The 27,737-nt window shown below is 39.9% G+C and overlaps 1 protein-coding gene across 1 annotated transcript in view; it reads right to left on the bottom strand.

The window, feature by feature from the left end:
- SULF1 (sulfatase 1) overlaps positions 1 to 26,135 on the bottom strand; it is a 126,287-nt gene extending 100,152 nt beyond the window's left edge. Inside the window, exons 1-4 of the mRNA XM_041464478.1 lie at positions 25,847 to 26,135; positions 24,553 to 24,645; positions 9,823 to 9,866; positions 1,347 to 1,444 (exon numbers count right to left, since the gene is read on the bottom strand). The gene's annotated coding sequence lies outside the window, so the exon portion shown is untranslated. The remainder of the gene's footprint in view (positions 1 to 1,346; positions 1,445 to 9,822; positions 9,867 to 24,552; positions 24,646 to 25,846) is intronic.
- Positions 26,136 to 27,737: the final 1,602 nt, after the last annotated feature.

Here is a 27,737-nt window from a genome sequence, read left to right on the forward strand (position 1 = left end):
TTCATAACTTCCACTTCTGTGGAAATCTGTGGCATTTCTTGGGCTTAGTCTGGTTAACCTCTTCAAGAGAAATGTAGGAAAATTATAGATAAACCTATAGATAAATGTAGTAAAAATTTAGATAAAGCTGGGAGAGAAAATTAAGATGGAAATTAAGTTAATTACTAGGACACTGATGTAGGAAAGCCTGGATATTCTGGTATGCTGCATGCAAGAAAATAAAGTCTGCTTTATATGGGACCATTATGCAGCCACACATCTGGAGGGAAAATAAAGTAGATTGAATGATCTTATGTTAATTCTAGTAATTATGAAACATTATCTGAAGATCTGGAAATTTAGATATTTTGTAATTAAAATAAACTATGAGCTAACATGTCAGAAAGTTACTGGTTCCAAGAAAATTCCATACAAAGACTTGCATGTGAAATAAACTTGATGCATACCAGCTGTCTTTCACTGCTAGCAATGTCTTAATTTTAAGTCCAAATTTACCTCTGCCACACATATACCTGCTATTAAATCACACGCATTTGCAAATTGTTTAACCAGAAATACTTTATGTAAATGAGGTGACAGAAAATAATATAGCTGAGGGGAAAAAATGAATCTCAGAGCATTTCAAACTTCCTGTTCTGTGTTCTGTCATGGGGCTTTATATTTTTATTTGTTAAGCTGAGATGTATGATTTGATACTGAGTCTATTGCCATAATTCCAACATCACGAGATCACCACACAACTTGGTAGGAGTTCCACCTAAAAGTCAGCCAGACCTTGAAAGCACAGAACTACCACAGATACTTTGGAATTGCTTTGGCAGAGTCGCAGAAGACAGCTTGCAAAATGCTTTTTCTTTACCATGACCAGCTGCATACAGTGAGATTAGGTTCAAGTTTTCATAATCGTCATGTTCACATAAACATGGGAAAGTTCCAAACAATTATTTTTGCTTAATGTATATCTATCCCTGCAGGAAAACTGCATTTTATCTTGGCATAATTGAAGCCTATTAAAATATTCCTTTTCATAAATGCAAGACACCATACGTTTTTTTCACAGGATATTATTCAATAACCACAAAACATAGAATTCCTGGATGTCCTAAAAAATAGAAAGTTAATAGTAGCAAACCTCAGACTGAAAAGCTATCTGTGTAATCATTCACTGGGTTGCTAAAATGCGAAGGGTCCTTGGGTTAGTCTTGAGCCTTTAAAGTTTGGCAGAATAGAACCTCCAGATTTACTACAGCTTAATTATTGACCTGACATAATACTTAAACTATGTAGCACAAGCTGATGGCTTATTTGCTTAAATTAATAACTGAATACACATATTATTTTTGTACCTTTGAAACTTTCCTGAAGTTAAGGTGCCTTGGTTAATTTTCGTAACATTGGATAGAAGTCCATGTGTCTTGCTCAGTGAATTTATTATGGGCAAAACCTGCAAAAAGGGGAGAACACATTAATACTTATAACTACTACAAATCACACAGTAGCAACACATCTCTGTTCATACTGGGTTTAGAATTTATTTGCAAAATTTAACTTATTAATTTCCATTTACTTTGCAAAATCACTCTGTAGAATCGAGTTTATCCACATATAATTACCTTGCTTGGAAGTTAGCATGTTGCTATAGTTAAAATAATTGAAACTTAGAGCCTTAATATACACAGATTCTAATGAACGGTTCAAATACCTAGAAGTCCATCACTAAGTTCTATAACTTGTCAGGATATTTTCTTAGAATATTTGTAATATTTTAATTGAAATTTCTGATTTGGAGATACATGTCTTAGCTTTCATAATTGTTCATTTGTCCTTTGCTAAAATGAAATAATATTGAAATAATATATAAATTAGTACAAACTATTCCACTTTGTCTTTAGGCATCTGAAAGGTAGCTACCAGTATCTGCTTTATTAATCTGAATTCCTTGCTCTTCTTCTTCCTTTGATAAAAACCAAAAGGAAAATATCAACTTTCTCCGCTTCTGAACCACGCTACTATTAAGATTTCAGATCCCATGGGCGGCTTCAGTCAAAAAGCTTCCCTAACAGAAAAAAAGAGCTTTGCTTAATTTCTTTTCATGAACACAGGAAATACTTTGTTGACGTAAGCCATAGTTTCAGCCTCAACTAGGCACAAGTGTCTGACAGAAGAGACACCACCTTCCCCCACCATCCTGGCAGCGAATCTCCCCTGCATGTGTCAGCACAAACGCTCCTGGGGCTGAGGGGACCCAGGTGAGCAAACTAATCTGTCCAAGTACTAACCATGCCAGCCAAAATCATTAGAGCAAACCACCAAACAAGATTATTTTACAGGTGGGTCAGCTCTTTCACTTGGCTCTCCGTGTTGTCACACCAGTTCCAATGCTCTCACGAAAAAGGAGAATCAGGAGTCACCACATCCAAAGTCAGCATGTGTGGTTTGAAGCCTTTGCCTTGAACACATGGGCACTGAAACCACCAGACAGTGCTTTCCTGCCTAAAAATCAGCCTGTCAGTTAAAAGGGCATCTCTCTAGACTTTCTCATGCTCTGTTCCTCTCCTTCCTTGACTTATTTTTTGACTGACTTCTTTGTCTGTCTGCTCCCCTTCTCCAGGATCTCTCTCTATCTGGTGCACCACCCTTCTGGGAAGAGCAGCCAGCCAGCCCCTGGCTGCCCAATGCTTGTGCACTCTTGAACAGCTCAGAGGGCTGACTTTGGTTTTTGAACCAACCAAGTCATTCTTTACTGTTTCTTACAGCTGTTTGTAAGGGCAGTGGCAGAGAAGTCTATCTCTTTTGAGGCCGGTGAGTGCACTTAGACTCTTCATTTGAGAACTTCTGAAAGGTCAAACTGAACCTTATTAGGAAAGCTCTGGTGACTTGCACAGACACCATCAATGCGAACAATAAACACAGATGGGGAGCATTATTTCAGTCACAGCTGGGTACCTGGGACCAAAAAAAAAAAAAAAAAAATCCCGGGAAAACTGGGGCATTTATAGCTCCCAGGGAATGGAGTGGGAGGAAAAAAAGAAAGAGTGAACTCTCCCTTCAATAAACCCGAACTGGAGATAGTATAAATCAAAATGGAGGAGCCTGAAATACATACAAGCCTAATATGCTGCTACAAAATGAAATGTAACCTTTTCTTCTCTAATGCAGAACAGGTTAATACAGTGGCATAAACAGTAGACTCATTGTCTCAGTTAATTGGAAAGGATTGTGAATTTTAAATCATCAGTTTTTAGGCAGCCAAGATTGTGAAGGTCTGAATAAGTTTAAATCAAAAGCTGCCAGTATTTGGGAACTTAACAAATTACCTCATAGTTATTAGTATGCCATAAATAAGTACCTGCAGTATTATGGTCCTCTAAATCTTACCTTTTTCTTATGCAAAAAAGAAATATTATCATTTTTTTTTCCACTCTCAGTTCAGTCCTTTTTTTTTTTTTCTGTGATAAAGAAACCTATAGTAATTGTAGCAATTTCTAAGCAATAAACTTGATAATGTTTTGAAAGGAAAAAACCCCAAACAAATCACTATACCTATGACTTTACTTCTAGGAGTAAATCCCAGCACAGTAAGAGAAACATTGCATACACGAATGTTTTTTTGAGCTGTCCCATAAACTTTACTGGGACCATGGTCTCAAATTTCAGCAGGGAGCAGTTACAGCAAAATACATTAGTACTGCAATTTTCTCCATTTATAAACAATTATTTTTCTTATTTAACTATTTTCTTGAGAAGATTATACAGGCAGTATACAGTATCTACAGAGGGCAATAGCTCTCTAAAGCTGCTTCTGCAGGTGCAAAGCAGAAATCCAGCAAGACTAATTTAGAATCCATCCAGTGAGTTCAGTAAAGCCTGCTTCCTAATAAATCAAAATACAAACTAATGTGCTGTTAGGTTTTCAGTATGGTAGTGGCTTTGAAAACCAGTAGGTCTTCTGCAATTTCACCTTGAAAATGTAAGCTCATAATCTGTGCCGAACACTCTTAGCATTTAAAAAAGACCCAGGCATGAAACAACTACAGAAGTGAAAATTAATGTTATTATTGTATTACATAACACGGCTTTAGATCTCTTTATTTGAAAGATTAGTTTGTCCAGCTTTTAATAATGTATTCTTTTTGTTGTTTGGTTTCCAATTTTTTAGCAGGGTAGTATTTGCTAGGATAATCAGACTGAAGGGTTTCTTTTAATTGTCACTAGCTACTATTGAATCTTTTTGCTCACCACTGATGTCATATAAAGTTATGGGCAGCTAACGAAGACTTGTCTTTCTCTCTGGATACCCTCAGCACCCTTGAGCATCTATACTGCTTGGGCCAAGAAGTTAGGAATTTAAAAAGGCACTCTCACAGTCAGTGACCCTCAACACAACTTGTCTGTCCCAGTGGCCACACAAGCTCTCCTTTGACCACATCAGAGGAGCCAGCAATGCTCTGCCAACCTTCTGAGTGCCATAACTCTTGGGTGACCAGCGCTAGGGATGGGTGAGTGCACCAGGGCCCTTCCCACAGGAGCTGGTTGAATGAACAGGAGTGTTAGAACAACTTTTTTTTTTCCCACAGCAAAATCTGTGCTATAATGAAAGGACAAGAAGTCAAAAAATAAATTTTTTCCACTTACTGTGTTAGCTACACCAGGCCTCATGATGTGAGGAAATATCAGCCATCGGGTACAGTACAAGAGGATGTGAAGGAAGGATAGGTATGCAAATACTTCAAGGTGATTATGCATATTATTCCTTCACTTTTAAAACATTAATGAGGTCTTACTCTGTTTTGTAACTGCTGCTTGTTGTAGCTAAATGGAGAGGTGGGCTGTGATGCATAAGCCCAGATACTTAGCCTTAGCAATGTGAGTGCAAATCCCACAGAAAGGGTGACTGTGTAGAAGTACCAAAAGATGAATTTTGGCCCTTAAATTGCTATTAAAAGGAGTATTTTTTCCCTATTATTGTTGTTGTTAGGGGAAACAAATTGGGCAAAGAATTTTTTGGAAGGAAAGGGCTTTCTAATGGCCAAGAATGTAATAGCAAAGAAAATAAAACAAATTATTAAGATGAAACTAGGCTAATGAAGAAAACAATGGTTAGAACAGCAAATTAAACAGAGGGAAGATGCTTAAAAAAACATCTTTACATCATTTGTGTTCACAGTCAGTAAGCTGACTGCATGTGAACAAGAAAAACTCTTTTTTTCATTTGTAAATATATCTCCTTCTATCACTGAGAGAGATAGGTGATTTTTTAAATATACATGTTTTTTTTTTTGCTCACTATGCACTGAAGATGTTAATTTCAAGGACATGATAAGGCAAAATCAAGAATCACCTAATTGCACCATCTGGGGTGAAACACTGACTTTAGGAATCTCTTTATCTATCCATACATAAGAGTAATATTAGATGATGAAACAGAGTAATGATGAAATAAGCCCTTTAATAACATATAGAAGAAGAGTCAAATAGCACTGGAATCAACAGGAATCTTTCCATTTACCTAAGTAGGTACTAACAAGTACATACAGAGCAGAAAAACACATATGGAGATGCTAACTACCATTGTCAAAGTTTCCAGATCCCTGTTTTCCACATTCATGAGCATATGAAAATACAATGCTTTCCTGCAGGTGTACAAAAGAGTTCATTATGACTTAACTTTTGAAAGAAGGTTATACCATAATTTTATTCTATGGAAAAAGGATTCATTTTCCGCTTTAAATACTGCCATGTTTAAAGAAGTTGCATTTGAATTTTAAGTTTTCTTTTCTTTTATTCCTCAGGTTTCTGTGCATCATTTACTACCAAAATTCATAATACAAATTCTTAATACAGCCAGGAACCTTGTCACAACACATTTCCAAACTGCGATGCAGATGGAAACTTAAGAGCATCCCATGATGAGAAAGGCTTACAGCACACTGTAATACATAAAAATTATTATTTATTGTTTCTGCCTTTGAACAGCAGGAGTTTAGATACTGCCAGATGGCATATTGTTTGGGAATTTGGGGGAAAGTAAATGCATGTGTGGCACTGAGAGAAATCCTCCCTGTATAATATAGATAACCCATAAAACATAGGAGAGGTTACTGTGTGCAGGATTTTTCCATACCTGGGACATACTGGTGATTAATTTTTTCCAAATCATTCCAGAAATGGTAATACATGGTTGTAACCATCTCCTGGGGCTGCAATCATCTTACTTAATTTCACCAAAGAAACACTGTCACAAAGCCTCCAAGAAAGACCTGAGGGACTGCAGGGAGTGTTGTGTGTGATTCACTTCATCTCAGACAGACCTAAATTTATGCACTCAGTTTCATGCCAGAGGGGCACTCTTTCAGAAAACAGGAAAACACCAGACCTACATCTTCCTACAGACTCAGCCTGAGACATGTTCATTTCTTCCTCAGACCTATGATGTACAAAGAATGACCTCATGCAGCAGTTTCCCATTTCATTCAGAAACAACTTTATTTCAGTAGACAACTCGGTGATTGCTGTGTGCATTTCCATACGCATAAATATTCTATATATAAGTTAGAAGAGCAATATGATTGCAGACATAACTCACTGAAAACAGAATGACCTGGAAAATATTTTGGTGGCGGACTTCACAATTGCCAGTAAATGGACAGCAGAATCCAAATCCAGTTACCCAATACTATTTTTTGCTGGACTATCAACAAGAATGATTGCAAAGCAGCCTGAGGAACCACAATTTATGCAAGCATTGAATTTTCTTCTGGCTTTGTCTTTCTCATTGACTTCAGTAGGCAGTAGGAGGTATTTCTGGATAAGGATATAATTTAATATTTCTCAGAACTGCACTCCATTATTGACATATAAGGGATCTTCAGTGTACACAGAGTTCTCACACTTCCTGGCATGGATATCAGACCATCTAGCCTTGCTCATAATAGATTGAGAAGATAGAGTAGTTAAAAGGCACCAAACATCAGCAACTTATGAACCTTATTGACTTCAGCAGTACTGCAGTACTGCCATCACAATGGAAACATCTATTGTTTAAAAAAAAAAAGGATCAGCCTATGAAGATCAATACAACATCTATTTCTGTATTCAAAACAGCACAGTTATAACTGATCTCATATGCTTTTAGATATTCATAACTCAGTAGGATTATCTCATAGACTAATTTGTAAGCATTTTTGATCACTTACAGATGAAGATGACTTGCTACCAACATCCTGGATATACAAGGAGCAATTCAGCATCAGATATTAAATGACCCCTGATGCCCATTCTGGGTGAGAATGTACAGAAGAAAGATACTTGCTGTCACCTTTTTGAAGAGTAAATACTGCTTTTAGTAGTCATGAGCAACCCACTTAAATTAAATAAAATTAAGTTACATAAATATTTTTTCTCCTGAAACTACCAGCTTCAATAATTTAATTTTTCATTATTTTAGTGGATACAACTAAAAATTACAGTAGCAGTTGAATGTTTGAAAAAAATGGTAGCCTGATGCAGGAATCTATTTTACTACTGTGAAAAAATGCTGGCTACAGGATTCAAGTCTGCTTCCTAGTGCTTTGCTAGCCAGCTGGTGACAAAACTAGACACAATTCTTAACTTAAAAAGAACAAAGGGGAAAATTCTACTTTATAACATAAATGTAGAAAACAAAAACAAAAGTTTGAACTTTAAGGGTATTAAAGTAAAAAGACAATAAAGCCAACATAGTAGGCAATAGAAATATAATAAACACTCTAAAATAATAGAAAAATATTAAGTTCAATATAACTTTATTACTTTATATAGGACTTGTGATTTTTCTTCCTTGATATAACCAGAGGGGTTGGCATTGGAAGAGCAACCGATGTCATCTACCTGAATTTGTGCAAAACATTTGACAGCGTCTCCTTGTCTATAAGCTGGAAATGTGTGGATTTGATAAATCGAAAACTTGTTGGATAAAGAATTGGCTGGGTGGTGACACTCAAAGGGTTGGGGTCAGTGGCTCAATGTCCAAGAGAAGAGCAGTGAAAATGGTGCCCCTCAGGGGTCTGTATTGAGACTGGCACAGTTCAGCATCTTTGCTGGTGACAAGGACAGTGGGATTGAGTGCATCCTCAGCAAGTTTGCCTAACACACCGATCTGTGTGGTGCAGTTGACACCCTGGAGGTGGGGATGCCACCCAGTGGGACTGTGACAGGCTTGAGAGGTGGGTCCATGCAAAACTCATGAAGTTCAACAAGGCTAAGTACGGAGGGCTGCATCTAAATTGAGGCAATCCTGGCCACAAGCACAAGCTGGGCAGAGAGAGAACAAACTGAGTGCAGCCCTGGGTAGAAGGAATTGGGGGTGTCGGTTGCCAAGAAGCTCAACGTGATCCAGCAATATGTGCCTGAAGCCCAGAAAGCCAAATGTGTCCTGGGCTGCAACAAAAAAAATGTGTCCAGCAGGTCAGGGGTGGTGATTCTTCCCCTCTACTTCTGCTCTACTCTCTCATGAGACCCCACCTGGAGTGTTCCATCAAGCTCTGGGACCCCCAACACAAGAAGGATGTTGAACTGTTGGCACACACCCAGAGAAGGGCCACCAAGATTAGAGGTATGGAGCACCTCTCCTCTGAAGATAGGCTTGGAGAGCTGGGGCTGTTCAGCCTGCAGAAGAGAAGGTTCTGAGAGGACCTTAGAGAAGAGAAGCCATTCAGTACCAAAAAGGGGTCTATAAAAAGCTGGCAAGGAACATTTTACAAAGGCATGTAGGGGCAGGACAAGGAGTAATGGCTTCAAACTGAAAGAGAGTAGGTTTAGGTAAGATATTAGAAAAAAATTCTATAGTGTGAGGGTGGTGAAGCCCTGGCAGAGGTTGCCCAGAGAAGCTGTGGATGCCCTATCCCTGGAAGTGTTTAATGCCTGGTTGGATGGGCCTTGGGCAATCTGGTCTTGTGGAAGGTGCCCTTGACCATGGCATAGAGTTTTGAACTAGACAATCTATGAGGTCCCTTCTAACCAAAACCATTCTATGATTCTATGTGTCTATGATTGGTTTTATTTGGCAAGTGTACTAATACTGAACAGAACTGAAGACTTTGAGGATATTCCTCATATTTTCATCATATTTTCATATTCCTGACATTTTCATCATTCCAATAGCATCAATCACTAAGGAAAGGGGCAAAAAATATGTGTCATCTTAGAAACACCAGAAAAGCAACAGGATCTCCTTGACATAGACTTCTATACAACCATTATAATTTTTCAGGGTGTAAAGCATTCCCATGTTTCTAGTATTCAATTGAGGGGAGAAAACTATTAATTTGCATTTGAAGGCATGTCCATCTTAGCTTGGTATTTGGAATACCTGGCAAAAGGCAAGACAAAATAGTCTTAAAATATTAACTGATACTCAAAATACATGAAGGGAGAGGTGAAACAGGAAATTTTTTAGATGTGACTTGATGAGGGTTAATGAGCCCTCAGTTATATGTGTACTTTCTTGGCTGATAAAATATGAACATATTCTTACTGTTCTGGCAGATTTTTCAGCAGCAAAATACAGCTTTTTGTTTAGCAAGAAACACAACCTACTGACAAGGTTGTTTCAGACAGAAAAATAACTCAGGGGTCTTATAAAACAGATTTTCCTATATTTCAGTACTTGAAATAACAATCACTGTGACTTGAAACTTGACCACTCCTTGTTGCCTTCTGAACATAAAGATCAATGTCACTACAATCAATGAATCAAAAAGCAAGATGACCTTAATTAAATAATTTAAGGAGAAATTGAAGAAAGTGAAATATGAAGGTGAAGAAGGAGGGAAAGAAGCTTACTTGCTGGAAATTTGCCTCTCTTATTTGGAGAATGCAGAAGTTTACTAGAAAAAGACAGAAAAGAAAATAAATGTAAGTAATAAATCTTTCATGTTAGCTCATTAATGTCTGTGCTTTTAAAAATTTTTATTAGCTTTTTTTTTTTTTTTTTTCAGAAATGTGGAACAGTTCCATGGACACAACTGAGCTGTGCCTTCTGTTAAGGGTTGCAGCACCATTGAAGTTTGAAATAATTTAAGCGGTTCTGTTGGGCTTTTAATTCCTCCCACCTCCTTTTTTTCTTTCAGAGGATTGAAATGCGACCAAATAGCAGCATGACTGTGAATGGAAAAGATAATTCTCACACGACATTCTTCTCAGTGCTTTGGGGAAAATGCACAGATACAAACACATTTGCTGATGTCTGATTCAAGATGTGAAAAAAGAAAAAACGAAACATCTATGAGGTTTGTTTTTTTCTAAAATTGGAAACACACTTTAAAACCCTCCTATGATTTGTTTTGTTTAAGCTAATTATGACTTCTGCTTTATGTTGCCACAATAGACACTAAACATTTGCAATATATTTACCGAGATTAAAAGAATTATGGGATAAATTTGTATCTATTATGCCATTAGCCTTAAGCAACACTGCTTTAGTAATCAGTGGGAATATATTTTTATAAGTCAAAAAGGTGACTTAGCAGTGTAACCAGACATTTTGCATTCTCAAATTATTATTACATAATAAAGAGTGCTAGCAAATTTTCCTCTTCAGTGAAAAAAATACTCTTGTTGAAATTTTATGTTGCTATATTGACAGAGCTGGATTAAAGATAGAGGCAAAAAACTCATGGATTGGCTGGGAAGTATAGCTTGCACTGCCTCTCTCATGCCTGTGCAATTTATTTTTATGTCCTTATAATGAACTTTAAAATGGGAACTTCCTGAAGCAAAGTATGTCCAAAAGAGTGAAAGCTGCATTAAATATTCTAACACTTGAGATACAAGGATTTACTTCTGTTGTTGTGCCTCCCATGCGAGTGCACACAGAAAACATTCACTTTCCTTATTAAAACATGATGGTGAAACTAGTTCTTACTAAGACCATTTTTTCCACATCCTACTCACAAAATCTAAATTAGATTAGAGTCAAGCTTCAGCCACATTGTCTCCTCTTCCAAGGACTAGGGGCTTTTTTAGCATCTATGTATCTTTTGAGTTTCTCCAGCAATATGAAGGACTGTGAAAAATCTTAGCTATAAAAGCTATTTTAGATCTTAAAAATTCATGTCTACTTTCTTTAAACCAGCTTTTCTGTTGTATATTGTTATCTTTTCCTGAAGTCTACAGCCAGAAAATTGGTATCAGCATTTTCCTCCTTAATATCATGGTATACAGGATAACACAATATCAATTCACCAGTGAAACTCAAGGCCCTGATGTAAGATTTTGGAAATTTATATGCTATTAAATGAATAAGTTAGTTCTTCCAACTCTCCCATGTTCTATATTCCTGTCTCTGGACAAGTTTACTAACCCTCTAACAGAGCCAGCAGAATAGGAGGTCTATCCTGATGGGAGAGCTCCCCAGTGCTTCTTGTTCATAGCTTGGCATATAAAATACAATTTTAAAATACTGCAATATGCATCAAGATGCAGAGTAGCTGAGGAGATTCCATGGAGCACATTCATCTTTGTTTGCAACAAGACTTCTAATTTCCGGGAGATTACAGGAACAAGAGTTAGGAGGACAGATTCTGAAATCTCCCTGAGGCATCAGAGATCAAGGATCAGTGCAGAATAAAGATCTGTGTTGAGGCTCCAAGCTACAGATGAGGAGTCTAAGATATTATTTCAGACCCATCATCTTGCTGAGCAAAGAGTTGACCTAACAAGCTGGTGAGAAGGAGGAGACTTTTGCCCTGTCCAAACTTATGTGTCTAAATTATCCTGCTCAGGAATAGACAACTTATTCTCCTCAGGAAGTTACAGGAGGAGCTCAACCCTTACATGGTCAAAGATCTTGTAGTGCAAAGAACACTGCTAAAGAAATTAGAAACATCCTTCAGATGAGAGTGGTCATGTGTCTCTTCTACAAGAATACCTTTAGCACATGCCTGCGGGGCTTCACTGTCACATTTATTTGAGGAATGCTGAGCCAGTTTGCACTGGTGCAAAAAGTCAATAAATGCCACTCTAGACAAGCTGTGAGTTTCAGAGACATTTACAGATTTGTGGTGATGACTGCTATTACATTATGGTTGCCTATGACCAGTTACAAAGGAATGGATAATTGAAAAGCATGGATAAAAACTGAATAAGACCATACTTGCTAGAAACTCAATTCAGCAAAAAAGTCAAAAAGAGCAGGATAGTAGCCAGGTTTTAAGAAGTAAATGTTGCTAAAGTTTAGGTTGCTTTGAGTTTCTTTAATGCTGAACTTTATAAACAAGTCTCATAAATAAGTATTCTCCCTTACCACAACCCTATTCAGAACCATGGAATTTCCTTTCACTTTCCTTACACTGAGAAACACTGACAAAGATGGCTCAGATGTGGACTGAGCTTCAGAAAACATGCATTCCACTGTAGATATTCAAGAATTGGATGGATGGTGCAGGTGGTCACGTCACTTGCATAATGGATGAGTCAACAGTTGATCTTCTCTTACATGCCAAACAAAGTTCTTAATAAGAAAGTGATTCAGATATTTTTTCTTATACCTATAACAGGAGAAAGTGAAATTGTGTTTCCTAGAATACTACCAGAGGTTAGTAGTGTTCCTAATTAAATGCCTGGCATTGAATGAATTGAATGTTCAGCGCTATTCACAAAGTAGCTAAGCTCAGAGAGCAGGAGGCTTTTTAAGGGGGCAGGTATGAGCAAACTCAGGTGGAGATCAGGCGAAAATTAACACCAAATATTCTCTAAACTAGGGGGGCTTTGGACTTTGTATGTTTTAAGTTGATAAATTTCAGCTCTATTGGTTAACTCTTCATCTGGCTACAAATAGAATTTTAAAATAACTTCATAAGGACAATACATGCATCAATAGGATATACACACATTGGACTAAAATTAGATTGTTATAATTGTCAGTTCTAAAGTTATAGAGACATATAAGAAGCACCACTATGAAGAATCAACAATAAATGATGGGAAGAAGTTCAAGCAACATGAAGATATGGAAAGGCAGCATTGCTGTGAAGCAACAAGATATTCAGGAGAAATAATACCATTAATGGCAATAATAATAAGGCTTCCAGACTGGGATGCTGTTGTTTGAAATTTATCTATTTTAGGACTCAAAAAGTTCATTAAAGTCTTCCCAAGCTTCTGTAGAAGGCAATAAAAATCCATACTGAAATAAAACCTAATCTCAAGGTAAAAATCTTGCATAGTTTTAGTTTATATGTTTTAAGTAGTAGTCCTCAACACTGTTCAGTTGGACTGCACAGCAAACCACTGAATCTGAGATACTCTTTAAAGAAGAATTTATTTGACAGATGTGGCCAAAACCAGGAAGAGCATCTTCTCATGTGAACGTATTTTGGAGAAATATTTCTCCTGCTGTTCACTGTGACTGGAAGATCTATTTAAAGGTGAGCTAAGAACAACTGCATGCATCATAAGCAAACTATAAGCTGGAAAGAATTGCTTTAGTATACTGCTTTTTATAAATATACAGTTTGCTCAAAGGAACTGAGAAGTCAGGATGAAAATTGAGTATAAAATTTAATTTTAAGTAAGATAATGAAAACAACAAGTTGAGGGCACGTGTTTAAAGCAAGATGAGCAACAGTTATTAAGTTAGAGAACAACACTGAATTGGAGGTAGCAATGGATCTCCTCAAGAGAGGACTGACAGAAGGACCTAGGTGGGCTGGAACAATGGGCCATCTCCTGAATTCCTAATGGAATTCGGCAAGGACAGACATGAAGTCCCTTTGCTCAGAGCTCATTAAATGGCACATTATGCTCAATTTTTGGGCCTACACTACAAAACCAGCTGTGATGAACTGGAGCAAGACCAGTGGAGGGCTATCAAGATGTTTCAGGGATAGAGCATTTGCCCTGCAGTGAGGACCTGGGGTTGTTCCTCCTGGAGATTAGCTGGACATGGGGGGGATTCAGAGCAGCTGCCCAGTGCCTGTAATTAGGTTATAAAGAGAGAGAGTCAGGCTCTGTCAGGAGTCAGCAGTGCATGGCAGGAATACAAGAGATAAGGGGCATAAGCTGAAACAAAAGAAGGTCAGACTGGATATAAATCAAAGCAAGCTTCTTCCCTGAAACAAAGTCAAATAGCAGAACAAGTTGCCCAAGACACTCTGCACTTAATATCTTCTGGGGATTTTCAAGATGCAACTGGATAAAGTTGTGAGCAACAGGATCCGATCTCATAGCCTAGTTTTAGTACCACCTGAGACTTTCCAAGTCCTTTCCAACCTGAATATTCCCATGTTCATTCTGTTAGTATATGAAATGTTTAATATATTTGTGAAGGGCTTGGTTGAGAGTGTCCACAGGAAAGGTTGACTTTCCTTGTTCTTGAGAGGGATAAAGAATTGACTTGACCATCCCCATTCAGCATATTTATGGATGAACACAGTGCTAATCAACAACTGTGCTTTGTGAGGGCAAAACTTACATTGAGAACTAAACCAATATGAAATTTTAGTGTGGAGATTGGCTATTTCTTTCCCTGCACTACACAGTCAGGTCTCATGCTATCACTGCACATTATTGTGTGTCTCATAACAAAGCTCCATGGAACAAAATTTGATGTGGCATAACAGACGGAGACATCCCAAACTTCAAAATTCTGCAATGGTTACTACTGAGACTGAGGGCAGGAGAGAGCTTCAGACCAAGCTCTTTCCTCTCAAGAGTGTGGTACCTGAAGAACATGACTGCCTTTCCAGTAAAAGCAGCGATGTCCTGAGAACATGGTTCCTCCTGTCTCTGAAACTTTTTTACAGGATGATTGAAAAAGTCTTTTGGAGTGAGCACACCAAGGACTGAGACACCCTATCCAGCCAAAAGCATTCAGTCTCACTCTGTGTGTGGCAGTAGGCACAAAAGATGCCCAGACAGAAATGGAAAACATAACAATATTTCTAGATTTTTGCAGAAGCAATGCACTCAATAAATTGCAAATGCAGCAACTCTGTTCATTTGTTCTTAATAACAATAAAGAGGATGCTTGGAAGGGAACCATTAACCAAACAGATTTCTTCCCAAGATTTGTTAATCTCTAGCAAGAGAACTGACAAAATCATCACTAGCAAAAAAGAGCTGGAGACATGAAAGAAGACGGCTTGACACTTCATCGTCAATGCCACAAGCTATTAATTTCCCTCTGAAAATCCAGTGTAACAATTTTGATTCAGGAAAGACGAATGGCCATAGCAGGGAAAGTAAACATGAACTGTGGAAAGTCATTCTGGTTAAGCTGGAAAGGCTGCAGCCAAGATATTCCCACTTAACCTTTGCCAAAGAAAAGGTCAAAAAAGGCCAATGTAACCAGGGCACAGGATGGAACAGAACAAAACTTCCTATGAAAAAGATGAAGTTCACATTCTTTTGGTCTTCATTAAAACTATTCCACATCACTCCACACTTTCATTTAAAGCAGTTTCCTGACAGCACTGAAAACAAGATCTTAAAGCATTTTTTGTCAAAAGATAAAAGTGTAAATGGAAAACAATTTGTGTACTGTACACAAAACTGGGAAAAGTATGAAGGATGCATAAGAAAGAGAAAAGAGAAATAATTTCTTTAGCATTAGCAAATTATATAAGTGGTGGTATGCAAGGTAATCATCCACCCCGTGTACTTCCACGTACATGTACTCTAAGCTGAACAGTTACCAAGGCATATGTGGCTTTAGCAAAGTGGAATTTTTTTTTTATATGAAGCTTCTAAAGAAGAAAGAATTTTCTTCAAGCATTACAAAAGAGATGGAAATTAATGTCTACAGGTATGTAATTTCCAAACTGCTTAGAAAACAAAATAGCTCTGCTTTGACACTCTCACCTCCTCATGTCCATAACAGCAACTATGGCTATTGGGCAATAGAATATAATACGTGGTAAATGCCACACTCAGGATTTCTCCTGGAAGAACAGATAAGTATGCCTTTGAGCAGACTGATACATGAATGGATCAACAGATATATGCAACAAGCGCACAGAAATGCTACTGAGAGAAAAAGAATATATTTTCTTTCCATTCTCCTCTCACCAAATCTGATCTGCCTTCCTTTGGCAGACCAGTTACGATTCATTCACCATTCAGACTCCGACTCCATCTGTTTTAGAATTTTTAGTCTAGTTTTTAGTCTCTCAGTCTAATATGTGATATCTCTCCCTATAGTGTCAGCATAGCACTTTCTTGCCCACCTCATTTTCATCCTTCATTGTTCACTATCACTGTTCCTATTAACCGTATATGTTGACAATTCATGATGAAGTGGGGCAAAAAGATTCTTCAAAAGATTCTTCAAACAATGAGAGTGGCCCGCACAGAGCTTTGAAGATAAGGACTGAGACATGGACTCTTCATTTCATACCAGATGTGACTCAGCAAGGTGTCTGGAAGAGACGGGTGAGGCATTCTAGGAAACCTGCTCTACCTCCCCGTGTTAGGCTCTTGTCCAAAATAATTGCTGCACATTTTTTAGAGATTTGACAGTTGGGTATGACTTCAAAAACCCAGACTCATAAATACATGCATTACTGAGATCAATTCTGAACTGAAAAGCCCAGCATATTCTTCTACTGTAGGCAGGGAACATAGCAACTCTGGCAATCACTGGTGGCTGGAGACTAAAACAAACCAGTGAATAGTTCAAATAGCTACCACATTCAACACTCTGGTACTCCACAGATCTGTGTCCCTCTTCCACTGTCATGGTAGCACTAGTGTCACAGTTCAGGCTTCAATACTGAGCTGTGATACTGCAGCAGATGCAGAATGGTTGAATTACTGTTGTTATCTGAACGGTCTGTGACTGAAGGGCAAATATTCTTGTGGGAAATGAAAATTTCCTCTGCACTGTATGTTGCCCTGGGGCTTCCAAGGTGTGTGCATGAGTAATCTCCATCAGAGGAGGGAAGCAGACAGGTCACAGCAGCAGCACCACTCATCTGAACTCGAGCTGCTGATGCCCATATTGATGACCTCATTAAACAGTACACAGTAAGTTGGAAACAGCTTTATTCAAAGCAGCCTTGAACCAGCACCCAACAGCAGTGTCATAGGCATATGAATATCATTGCTGAACTCCCTCAACACAGATTCAAGCTCCTCAGCAAGCGATTCTCTCCAATAACCCTCTGGATTTCTTAACAACAACTAAGGATTCTTACACAGCATATAACAGGAGGAATACACAAAGTACACATGATATTCTTACACTGCAAATGCTCTGCAGCTACCAGAAAGTGCAGTAAATTCTCCATCCTTACATACAAGGTAGACAGGATCCTCAAAACACACAATATCAAGATACAGTTGTACAATGTCTCTTGTCCAAGACAGCACATACATCAACAATACTTAGCCATGTCCTTGTTTTATCTGGCTTTTGCAGACCACTTTGTATGTTGGCAACTATTATCCTCTCTAAAGGTTTCATAGGATTTGATAGACATCCTCTTTGTGCTATAGATATCCATGGTACCCAAGACCAAAACAAATAGCTGTAACACAGACCTATTTCTTGAGACATGGTTATATTGCATCTCAAACCCTTCACAAGTTGATGATGTGCAAAACGTGCAAAATTTGTGGAGAGGAGATGTTTGCAAAGCAATTAATTGAAAGACAAATTGGGATGTGAACTGCAAAGGATGGGGAAAATCTGAAAAAGTGGTGTACTTCTCCCAGTACCTCTCTGTAGCTGCACATCTTCCTATGTTGAACTGATTCTTTTGAGGACTCTTGTGATCCCTGACCATGCATACCTCAAAGTCTCTTCATTTTGCCCTTCCTCACTTCAGAGAATCCCTGCTTTAGAGGAATGCTCCATACTAAGCAGAAGGAAAACAAACCCCAAATTCAGTGGCCTTTTTCACTTAGGAGTTGAGTTGCAGAGCAGTAGAGCTCAGGAAGCCTTCCTCCCTAAGCCTATATATTGGCAATGGACGAAAGCTTACAGTGGTATAAAATTACTGATATAGAGATAAAAGAAACTACCAGAATTCCTGACAGTTACTTGTGTTCACTTCAGAACACAAGTTCTGTTCATTTTATTGGTCTAACTGTGGTAGTTGTCTCCCTAAATCCTATCACCTCCTGGTGGCCAAGCAGATAGTCTTACAGTCTCAGTTCATAAATTGGCCCTAGATGTATAATAGATAACAACAAGGTAAATTCACATGTGTTTTACTAAACACACATTCAAGATTTCAGATGTTATAGCTAAAATAAAATAGTAGGGAATGACATCAAAGGAACCTCTGCTCAATATTTCTACAAAGGTTGGACTAATGCAGAATTCTTTATTGTCACAAAGTTACCAAAACCCAAATATTATTCTAAAATCTATGATTCTTAGCATTTTTTGCAGTCATTGGGGGAAAAAAAAAAATAGTTAAAAGGCATTCTGTGCTGGTTATTTACAGGATGTTCAGTTTATTATTGCACTACTGTTCTCTGACTTGTGACTGACATGCCCCTAGGCAGTCAAGTCACTGGGAAATAATCCTCAAAAGATTTAGCATAGGTAGACTCAGAAACATGGGCCCTGAATCTCTTACTTTTCTCTCTTTCTTCCATTCTTTGTCCAACATCATATTCCTCTAAGATCATCCATTATTCCTCATTGTGATTTTACTGCTTGTGGGCACCACTACCACCATCTCTGATTCCCCTATGCTTTATCTACCCCACAGGCCTTTGGAACATTCTTTAAGTAACAACACTGAGTGATTTTTAAAACATTTTTCGGTAACCTGTATAATTTACATTCACATTTTTTTGTCAGCATAACCCAGCAATAAAACAGGTGACGCTTTGGAGGAATACAGTGTTCCATTTCTACAGTCAGTAAACTATATTACAGTCAGTAAACTATATTTAATCTAAGTATCCTAGTCTCTTCCAGTGAATCATATCTCCAGGGTTCAAATGAAAGACCTGCTTCATGCATTTGTCTGTGGAAAGACAAATATGTCTATAGGAGACACCTTAAAGAGCTGTGTAGGAATTACACCCCAGCTGTTCAAATACAGTGTTTATCCATGGCACTGCTCATCTATGGGCTGCTCAAGAAACTCAAGATGATATCAAGTTCTTCCAGGTTAAGCTCCTTAGCAATCTTTGCAAAGCAAGCTAGCTTCATCCCTACATATGGAAAGAGGCAGGTGCCTTTGACAATTTACAAAAGGAAATCCTGCTTTCCTAACTGCAGTGCCTGGAGGTCTTCAGGGGGACTCTCTTCATGGATCAGAGAGAGAACACACCTTTAGATAGCTGCTGTTTTTAAGACCCAAGGGGCACCCTGGCTACCCAGGCTGGATCCCATCCTCAGAATCTCATTCACCTTTTTAAAGCAGCAGCTGAGCAGGCACTTCTGTTTCTTTCCTCTTTTCTCTCCACACCACTTATTAGCTTCTCTCCAAATCCTAGTTGCTGGGTTAGAGAGTCAGAAGTGGTAAGGGAGGACTTTCTATATTCTGAGTGATACTGCAGCGATTTTCTAAATAAAAAGGGATAGGCTTTCATTAGAAGTGCACATTTAGCCTCACGCTCATGGTGACACTGGCACAGTCTGTGCCAGATAACATCTGTTATACACTTGTACTGTGGACACACACAGTGCCCCAGTGTGTGGGTTGAGAAGGTGTCATCAGGTAGTTGAGTATCTTGCAGCTCACAGTCCCCTAAAGGGTTGGCCGTGTTTCCCCTCCTCACCCCAAGCCAGCAGCTCCAACCACTTTCATTGTTCCATGTGGACCCTCTGTCCACTTGCTGAGAGGAGCCAACTCAGTAGGCAGGCAGCCAACAGGGCTTCCCACTGCCCTGATGAGTTCATTCAGCACTCCAGGAGGTGAGCCAAGAGCCAAATCTGGCACAAGGAAGGAGATGGGAACACACTGCTGCAGGCAGAGGATGGGAAGATCAAGGATGGGTTTCTCCAGAGCAGCAAGCTATTCTGCTGTCTGAGAGGAGACAAGAAACCTCACCCTCTGTTGCAATAAAACCTCTTTAACAAAATGGGAGTTATCAGACGACCGATCAGAAATTTCAGGGGGAGCTGGTTACAGTAAACCTCAGGAAAAAAGTTGGGTTAATTGCCAGGCCCCACCTTGTTCACACAGCCTGTATGCATTTACATAGGCAGATTTGGGATTTCTGTTAGTTTCCTTCATGTTTCTGGAGCTGCATGCAAGCCAGCTGTCTCAGCAACCAGCAGGATTAGGTTTAAAAAACCAGAAACCAGAGATCTGAATTTCTCACGTTATATCTTGACTCTTACACTTGAAGCTTTACAAAGAAGGCTAAATATCATCAGACTACTGATAAAAGTCAGGAGAGTTGGCAGTTTTGCAGACATTTACAGGCTTGGCAACGCATTTTTCTGTTTTTAAGTGAAAACAGACAAAACAGTGCACATGGTAGAATAACGAACATCTTGGCACATTGCAATTACAATACTGGAACAGACCACTATTCAGTTTTAATAGATGCTTTTGAGAAAAACAATCCCCTGTGTTCAGCTCCCTGTTACATTTATTCTCCAGAACTCTAGTGCCAAAAGCTTCCCCATCTTCTCTGTGGGCTTTCCAAACAGAGTTCACCTCCTGTGAAGCACCACAAAAATACAGCTGCTGTCAAGCAGCTCCTCTCCTTGCTAAGATGGGTTAGAGTCACATCATAGTGAAATGGCAGCATGCAGTGCCACAATTGCATTCAAACCAGGAAAGGATTTTTTTTTTTTTTGGAATACAACTTCACTGACTTTCTAGTCTTTTGCTGTTGTATAGAAACTCCATGAAGTACTCTATGGATAATCTAGCACTGAAGTACAGCCTGGAATTCTATAGCACAGTACCATATCTAGAAAACTTCCAGTATATATTCCAGCAATACTACCAAATTTGCAGATATAAATACTATAATATGAGTTAATATTTAATTGTAAGTTAATTTTTGCTATGAAAAAAATAATTATACAAAAAAAGGAAATCATGATAAAATTTTGAGTGTAAAGGTCAACTATTACAAAAAAAATGTTTCAGTGTAACCAAACCACCGGTGGTGGTTATGACTGGGAGGGTTCAGAGCTCCAGGATTAATAGAGCACACACAGTAACAAAGCCTTACCAACCTTTTCAGCAGATTCTGAAAGTGGGAACTAAAGTTCTGGGAAAATCACTGACACTAAATCTGCTGTGTGCATAAACCATAACATGAAACAAGCATTAGTTTCCTCAGAAAATAAAATTCTTGAGACACATGAAATTAAAATGGAATTACTCTCACCAGTTAACAACTTCTGAGTATGAACAAGCAATGCTAAACAAAGATCTTGCAGGGGCCCTCAAAAGCAGTCTACTGACATAACTGAAATGTGCTAAAATAATTCAGCTGAAAAGAACCTGGTTTGGCTATTAATTTATTAATTACTGTGCTGTATTCTGAGGTGACACTGCTTAGAGCCTTGAGCCTTTCGACTTTACAGCATCCTCTCCAAGCACATGACAGCGTTGAACTTGCCCCTCTTGGTAAGAATAACAATGGATTTACTGCTCTCTGGTCTTATGGAAATGATGAATTAATGTCGGAGCAAGGAAAGTGAAAGACAAAAAAATCCAAGGGGGGGCAGGAGAGAATATCACACTGCTGATCCAGCTGGAAAGGCAGAGTGGTGACTTAAGGCTTGTTAAAGGGAGAAGCAGGGTGACTTGCTGCCACTGCTAGGGCACAGCACAGGGGACTGTACCCCCTCCCACTCCCTTTGACTGCTGCTTTCTACACTGTGACTGCTCAGGGACTAGGTCTGCAGGTAACTGCAGTGCAGGGACAGCCACAACTCAATGGATTGTTCACTTTTTACATACAGCCCCCCCACTTCACCTGTAGCCCACTTCAGGCAGCTCTGCCAGTGATGGAGATTGTGGTATGAGGGAGATGACTGCGTCTTATGGGTGCCACAAAGCTCTCTTGAGAGCTGTGTTACTCAGCGCCTTCTGATTTAATATCCTCAAAACCTCCAAAGATGGCAGTTAAAATTTAAACAGGCATTCTGAAAAGACACTCTTGATCCCATTATCAGTGTTGTGGATGGGATTACAATGGGGGTGGTAATGGTGGAAATGTTTTAGGAGAGATCTAGTATCAACAGCAGGAGTGGCCACTAATTGGATTCTTTCTATGTCACCGCAGAGTTGTCACGGGACCCTCGTTCTCTGTTGAACACTGCAGCTCTCAAGGCGCTCAGAAAGGAGCTTTCTCAATTGTTATCACATCAGTCTGCCTTCCCACTCAAACACAAATCCCCCAAAGCTCTTTCTAAAGCTAAGGAAATCACGGAACCCATGACTCCCATGACATCTGCAACAAGTGTCCTGCCTCATCAGTGTGAGAATGGGCCCTGACATTACACACGGCTCAAACTCCTGATCCTACATGAACATTTGGTCATATATATATTTATGTGTGTATATATATATATATATATATGTTATCAAGTGCAGGATATAAATTAAACAAAGCTATATAAAAAAACCTGTAAACTGTCAAAAGAGTCTGCAATATAGTGTTTCTAGCCAGAACAGAATTTGCAAATGTTTTAAATTATTTTTTCCTTAGCTGTCTAACATCCACTGAGTGTGAGTTTTATAATGGCTTGACTGTCCCCAGCATCACAACGTTTTAAATAAACTGTTTTTATCAGTTCCTGACTGGAATAAGAGCAGTTACAATAATTTTCACACTGTTGCTTGCAATCTCTAGGATACTTCTGGATTTCTACATGCAATTTTTTTCCTAACAATGTCTAATTTAGCCTACTATTTGAAGGTGCATTTACATGCCATTTGGAAATTCACCAAGGTTTTTTTTTTTCAATGTAAATTACACCAATCATAATTATATTTTTTTCCTCTGAAACAGAGACAAAAATCAATGAAAGGCCAAGGAGACATGCCAAGAAGCAGAAACTGAAGTTGCATATTGTGATGCAATGAGCTCACCCACCTCAATTATAAAGTGCTAAGAAGAGGAAGCCCCTGACAAGCAATAAACTGACACATAATTAAGACAATTCAGGGCAGAACATATTCTGGCTGGAAAACATTTTCTTGTGCTCTACCTAACTGCTCAGAGCAGTGAGAGAAAAAAAAGCAGGGTGACACTTTGAAAACTCTATGAAGACAATAAGTATCCCACCTAATTTTCACTAGCTGGGGGAAAAAGAAACACACCAGCTTTTGTGCAGTGCAGGTTGCCTCACATCACAAACAGAGTTGATAGTACAGACATGCCTGGTATGTTCAGCATTCCATATCAAGGGAAGATGAATTAGCCGCAACAAAAATGTGTTACAGCTTTCATGCAGCAGTTTATGGATTTTTTTTTGTACCTCTGGAATTTTTTACCTTGAGCGTATCATGGAACTTGTACTGTCTCAGATCTTTTCCTAAGATTATTTTTATCTCACTGTGAGGAACATCTTTGTGAGCTCTGAACACTTTTACAGCTGCTAGGATGCTAATGGGAACTTCATGTGTGTACCCAGCACAAGTGCTCGCAGGAAAAAAAAAAGCCAATGTCAAAGGAAGGTATGTAGAAGTCACCATAAATATGTCTTTGAATGTTTACCATCTGGAACAGTAGATTACGTTTTGACAAGAAGCTGGACTGCCCCGTGGGCATTGTCTTTTAAACAGCCCCATCATTATGAAGGAAGGAAAAACATGATTTGCTGTTCCTAGTTTCTCAGCAAGATTTTCTGGCAGTACTAGAGAAACTAGTTTGTTTTTTTCCCCCTAGTAAAACAATAACAAGTTGGGCATGTGTAATTAGCTATGCACTTTCTTAAAAAAATACGGTTTCTTGTGGATCATCTGATCTGTGATCCAATGATACCCACAAAGAGGGATAGGTTTCAGCTAGGCAGTGACAGCATCAGGCTCTGCAGCTCACAGTGCTGCACCTCAGCTTTGCTGGAAGTCTGAACCTCTGTGTGCTGAAGCTGGCGTGTTGAGCTTCTCACAGGACACACTGGGAGAAAGAGGAGAAATCCAATATGCAAGACTTGTACGTGGAGTTATAATGAGGTTTTCCTTTGGTTTTGTTTTTCATTTTAAGCTTGTAAAAGTTTCCATCACTTTTTACAGTGAGAAAGTGTAGACTGAGAGAAAAACCAAAATGGTCAAATTTATTCACATAAATCTTGGTCTGGTTGTGCAGTGATTTTTGGGATTTAGCTAATTCTCTGTTTCAAATTGCTGTGGATGACTTCTAAGGACACATTCGTACTAAAGAGTGTGTTTGAAAATACAAGCTGAGAACAGCCTGTAAAGAGGCCAAATAGTCTGTTCAAGGAAAAAAAAGTTAACAAAAAAGTTGTTTTGAGGCAAAAATATATGTGCAACATGAAACATGGGTTTATGGGCATCGTTACACTGTTGAATACCAAAATCACAAAGCACCAGCTATAAATCCCCTTGCTCAACCTACTAAACAGATCTTATTTCAGAACATGTTATATACAGTATTATATATAGAATATCTCACCTGTAATTGGTGAGGACAGTGTTAGATTTCTTTCGCAAGTAGGAGGCCAATAATTCGTAAGCACCAGAGGTATGTGACAGTTACTGTGAAGAACTGTTAAGGTGCAAAAGAAGCAAATAATATTGTTACTCTGAACAGGAAAACAGCATAAATATACAGCAAATATTAAATTGAACAACTCCAAACAAAATAAAAGGAAAAATAATCCATCCTGTTATTTCTCAATCTAGATAATATAGAATAAAACAATGAAAACATATTTTCTGATAAGCTAACATACTGTAATTAGTGATAACACTTCTGATTTAGTTAATTTGCTGGGCTTCCCACGCTCCAGACATCAATGAACTTAATAGCGGAATTAAATGAAAATGATAGCAGAGTACTTCCATAACTAATTTCTAATTATATTTCTGCCCCTCTTCCTTCCTAAACATAAATTTTTGCCTACTTCTAATTAACACTTCAGATCGCTAGTTTAGAATCTATAAATATACCGAGTCTTTAATGATCCATTATAGTGATGCTACTTAGTTTTCAATGACTTGTAAAACTTTCACAAACAGATCTGCAAATCAATTACATCCATCTGCTCTGCTGCAGCTGCAAGAGCAGCATTACATTGTACCCTGCCTTTCCCTACTTTCCTGATTTTCTCTTAACTTTATGCCCATGTGTAAGCCGAACCATCTCGATGCCGATTGTCAGGAGCCCAGGCAGGTCTCTATAAAGGAGCCTTCAAACTTTACAGACACCTCAAACGCACTTTCAAAACATTCTGGTTTGCCTCCCAGCTGAGCCCCAGACCGGCTGCTGAAGCATCCTGCTGAAAACCTCGGACATACTCTGCCGCGGTGCCTTCTCCCGCCTGACCACGCAGTTTCCAGGGCTCTGCTGGAGCACGGCGGCGTTTGCGCCGCAGCCGCGGTGCCCGCGGTGCCCGCACACACGTGTGCGGTGCGCGCCAGCCAGAGCGGTGCCTGCGGGGGGAGCACGGGAGGCTCCCGCAGGGCTGGGATACACCGCTCCCGCGGAGATTTTCCAATCTACACCTCCGAAAGCGTGACCTTAGCGGCGTTAAGAGTGTTAGCTCTATGAAGACGGCCAAGCATCAGGCTGTGCTCGCTGTTATCTGTCAGCCGTACAATAGCAGCATTGATACGGCAGCAGCAACTGGCTTTGACAAGTGTGCTGTGCTAGCATTCCTCTGAAAACCGTGAAGGAAAGAAAAAAAAAAGGAGAGAGAGAGAGAGAGAGAGAGAGAGAGAGAGGCATGAGGTGCCTTTTACTTTACCTGAACAGAGTCTGCGGTTTTATTTTTCCCTCTGAGCTGCTGGAAACGATTCTTCCAGTTTCTCCCCCAGAGCTAGGTATTTCTTCTTTTGCTTGCAGCTCACACTTGGGGAAGACCACACAGCTCCAGCAAGGCTGCCTCTCTCCCCTAATCCCCACTCGAGTGTGATGACACACACTAACCCCAACCATCTGTTGAAACACGTCCTCAAGCACTCAGCACAGTGGTGTGTCAAGACGGGCTGCCCAATCCAATCGCTGGGGTTGGGTGGCTCTTAAGGAGCTGGAGGCAGAGACAAGGGCAGAAACTATAAGGCTGAGAACTCTTTAGCAAAGTAACCTGAGATTTTGAGAAAGGGCTGCTATTGAAAAAAAGAGCAGAAGGGGGAGGTACTCGCGGGAAGGTAGAGGGAGTGGATTAGTCTGGTGGCCAGTTGTGTAACTTCTCACAACTCCTTGTATTCCCAAGGGACCACTGGGACCCCTTCGCAGTAGGATGCACAGAAGCACAAGAGCAACACTAAAATGTTTTTGTGGCGGGTCTATTGAGGGCAATCTCCTCCGAGAGACGCTTTTCTAAAAGACATAAATGATGCAGTTTGAAATCCTGATCAAATGCTACTGCGGGAGTCGTTTGCACGGCGATGTGACATCTGCATCCCGAAATCCCAGCTCCTTACCGTGCCGCGGTTACCCCGCGGCTGCTTCCAGCCTTCCTGGGAGGACGGCGGAGAGAGGCTAGAGGAAAACCGGGCTGGGGCGGGGGGCGAGGCGAGGAGAAGAGGCTATATCCGAAGAGCAAATATATCTGCGAGTCCTTCCCCCGAGCCCGCGCTTCCCGGGACGCGGTCTGGCCGCCCGTGCTCCCCGGTGGCGCAGCGGCGCACGCTGCTCGCCCGCCCGCGGCTGCTGCAGCGCCCGCTCCGCGCCCGCGGCGCTGCTCTGACAGCTCCGGCCCCGCTCCGGCCCCGCTCCGCGCCCCCTCCGCGCCCCGCGGCCCCGGCTGCCGCCCCCCGGCCGGGAAGCTGCCCCCAGCCTGATGCTTCCCCCCTTCCCACCCGCTTCCGCCACCGCCCCGCGGTGTCCTGCGGGATGCCGCCGCAGTTTTGGGAGCGCTGCCCTTTCCCCTGGGGACCCCTCACCGCCCCAGTCAGGGCTGGGGGCTCCGGGCAAGCCTGGACTGTGTCTAGTCTGTACCTCAGTTTCCCTCTGCCACAAAGCAAACATTATCACACCTTCCTCCCTCTCAGGGTCACTGCCAGGAAAAATCCACTAATTTACAGAAGATGTCCGGGAATGATAGATAAGGGACACAGAAAAGCTGTTAAGTGCCAAAGAAACAGTTCTTTCCTTTCCCCTCCCTGTAATAGGATAGCATGGAAGAGAGACTTAAAATCTCAAGGGTTTTTACCTCATTACCAAGTGCCTGACTTGACACTTGCATTAAATCTACATTTCACATTATGACAGATGTTGTGTTTTCTTTGAACTGAAAGGGAAGGACTTTGTTTTGGCATTAAAAGTTACTCTGAAAGTGTTAACATCCAACTTGAGGAAAGGTTTGCAGTTGTGAAAAGATGCACTCTACCCAGCTATATGAAAGCCATATGAGAGTCTTGAAATGTTGATTTGGCTTACTCGTTCTTTAATACCTTACACAAGGCTGTTTCTGAAAGACTAGTGGCAAAGTGAATACTTAACAAAATGTGAGATTCAAGAGCTGGGGTCTGAGCCCAGATAGCTGTTAGCAAAGCTGACCTGGAAAATAAAGGAAAAAGAAGAAACCGTAGTCACAACTATATTTGCGTAAATTCTTCCCCAAAGTGATGACACAGTGTCTGTTTCAGCCTATTACTCTGAAAATGCTATCACAGATGTTTGGTATCCATTAA

Source organism: Pyrgilauda ruficollis, unplaced genomic scaffold (genome assembly GCF_017590135.1).
Source record: "Pyrgilauda ruficollis isolate IOZ18807 unplaced genomic scaffold, ASM1759013v1 scaffold18, whole genome shotgun sequence".
Classification (NCBI taxonomy): Eukaryota; Metazoa; Chordata; class Aves; order Passeriformes; family Passeridae; genus Pyrgilauda; species Pyrgilauda ruficollis.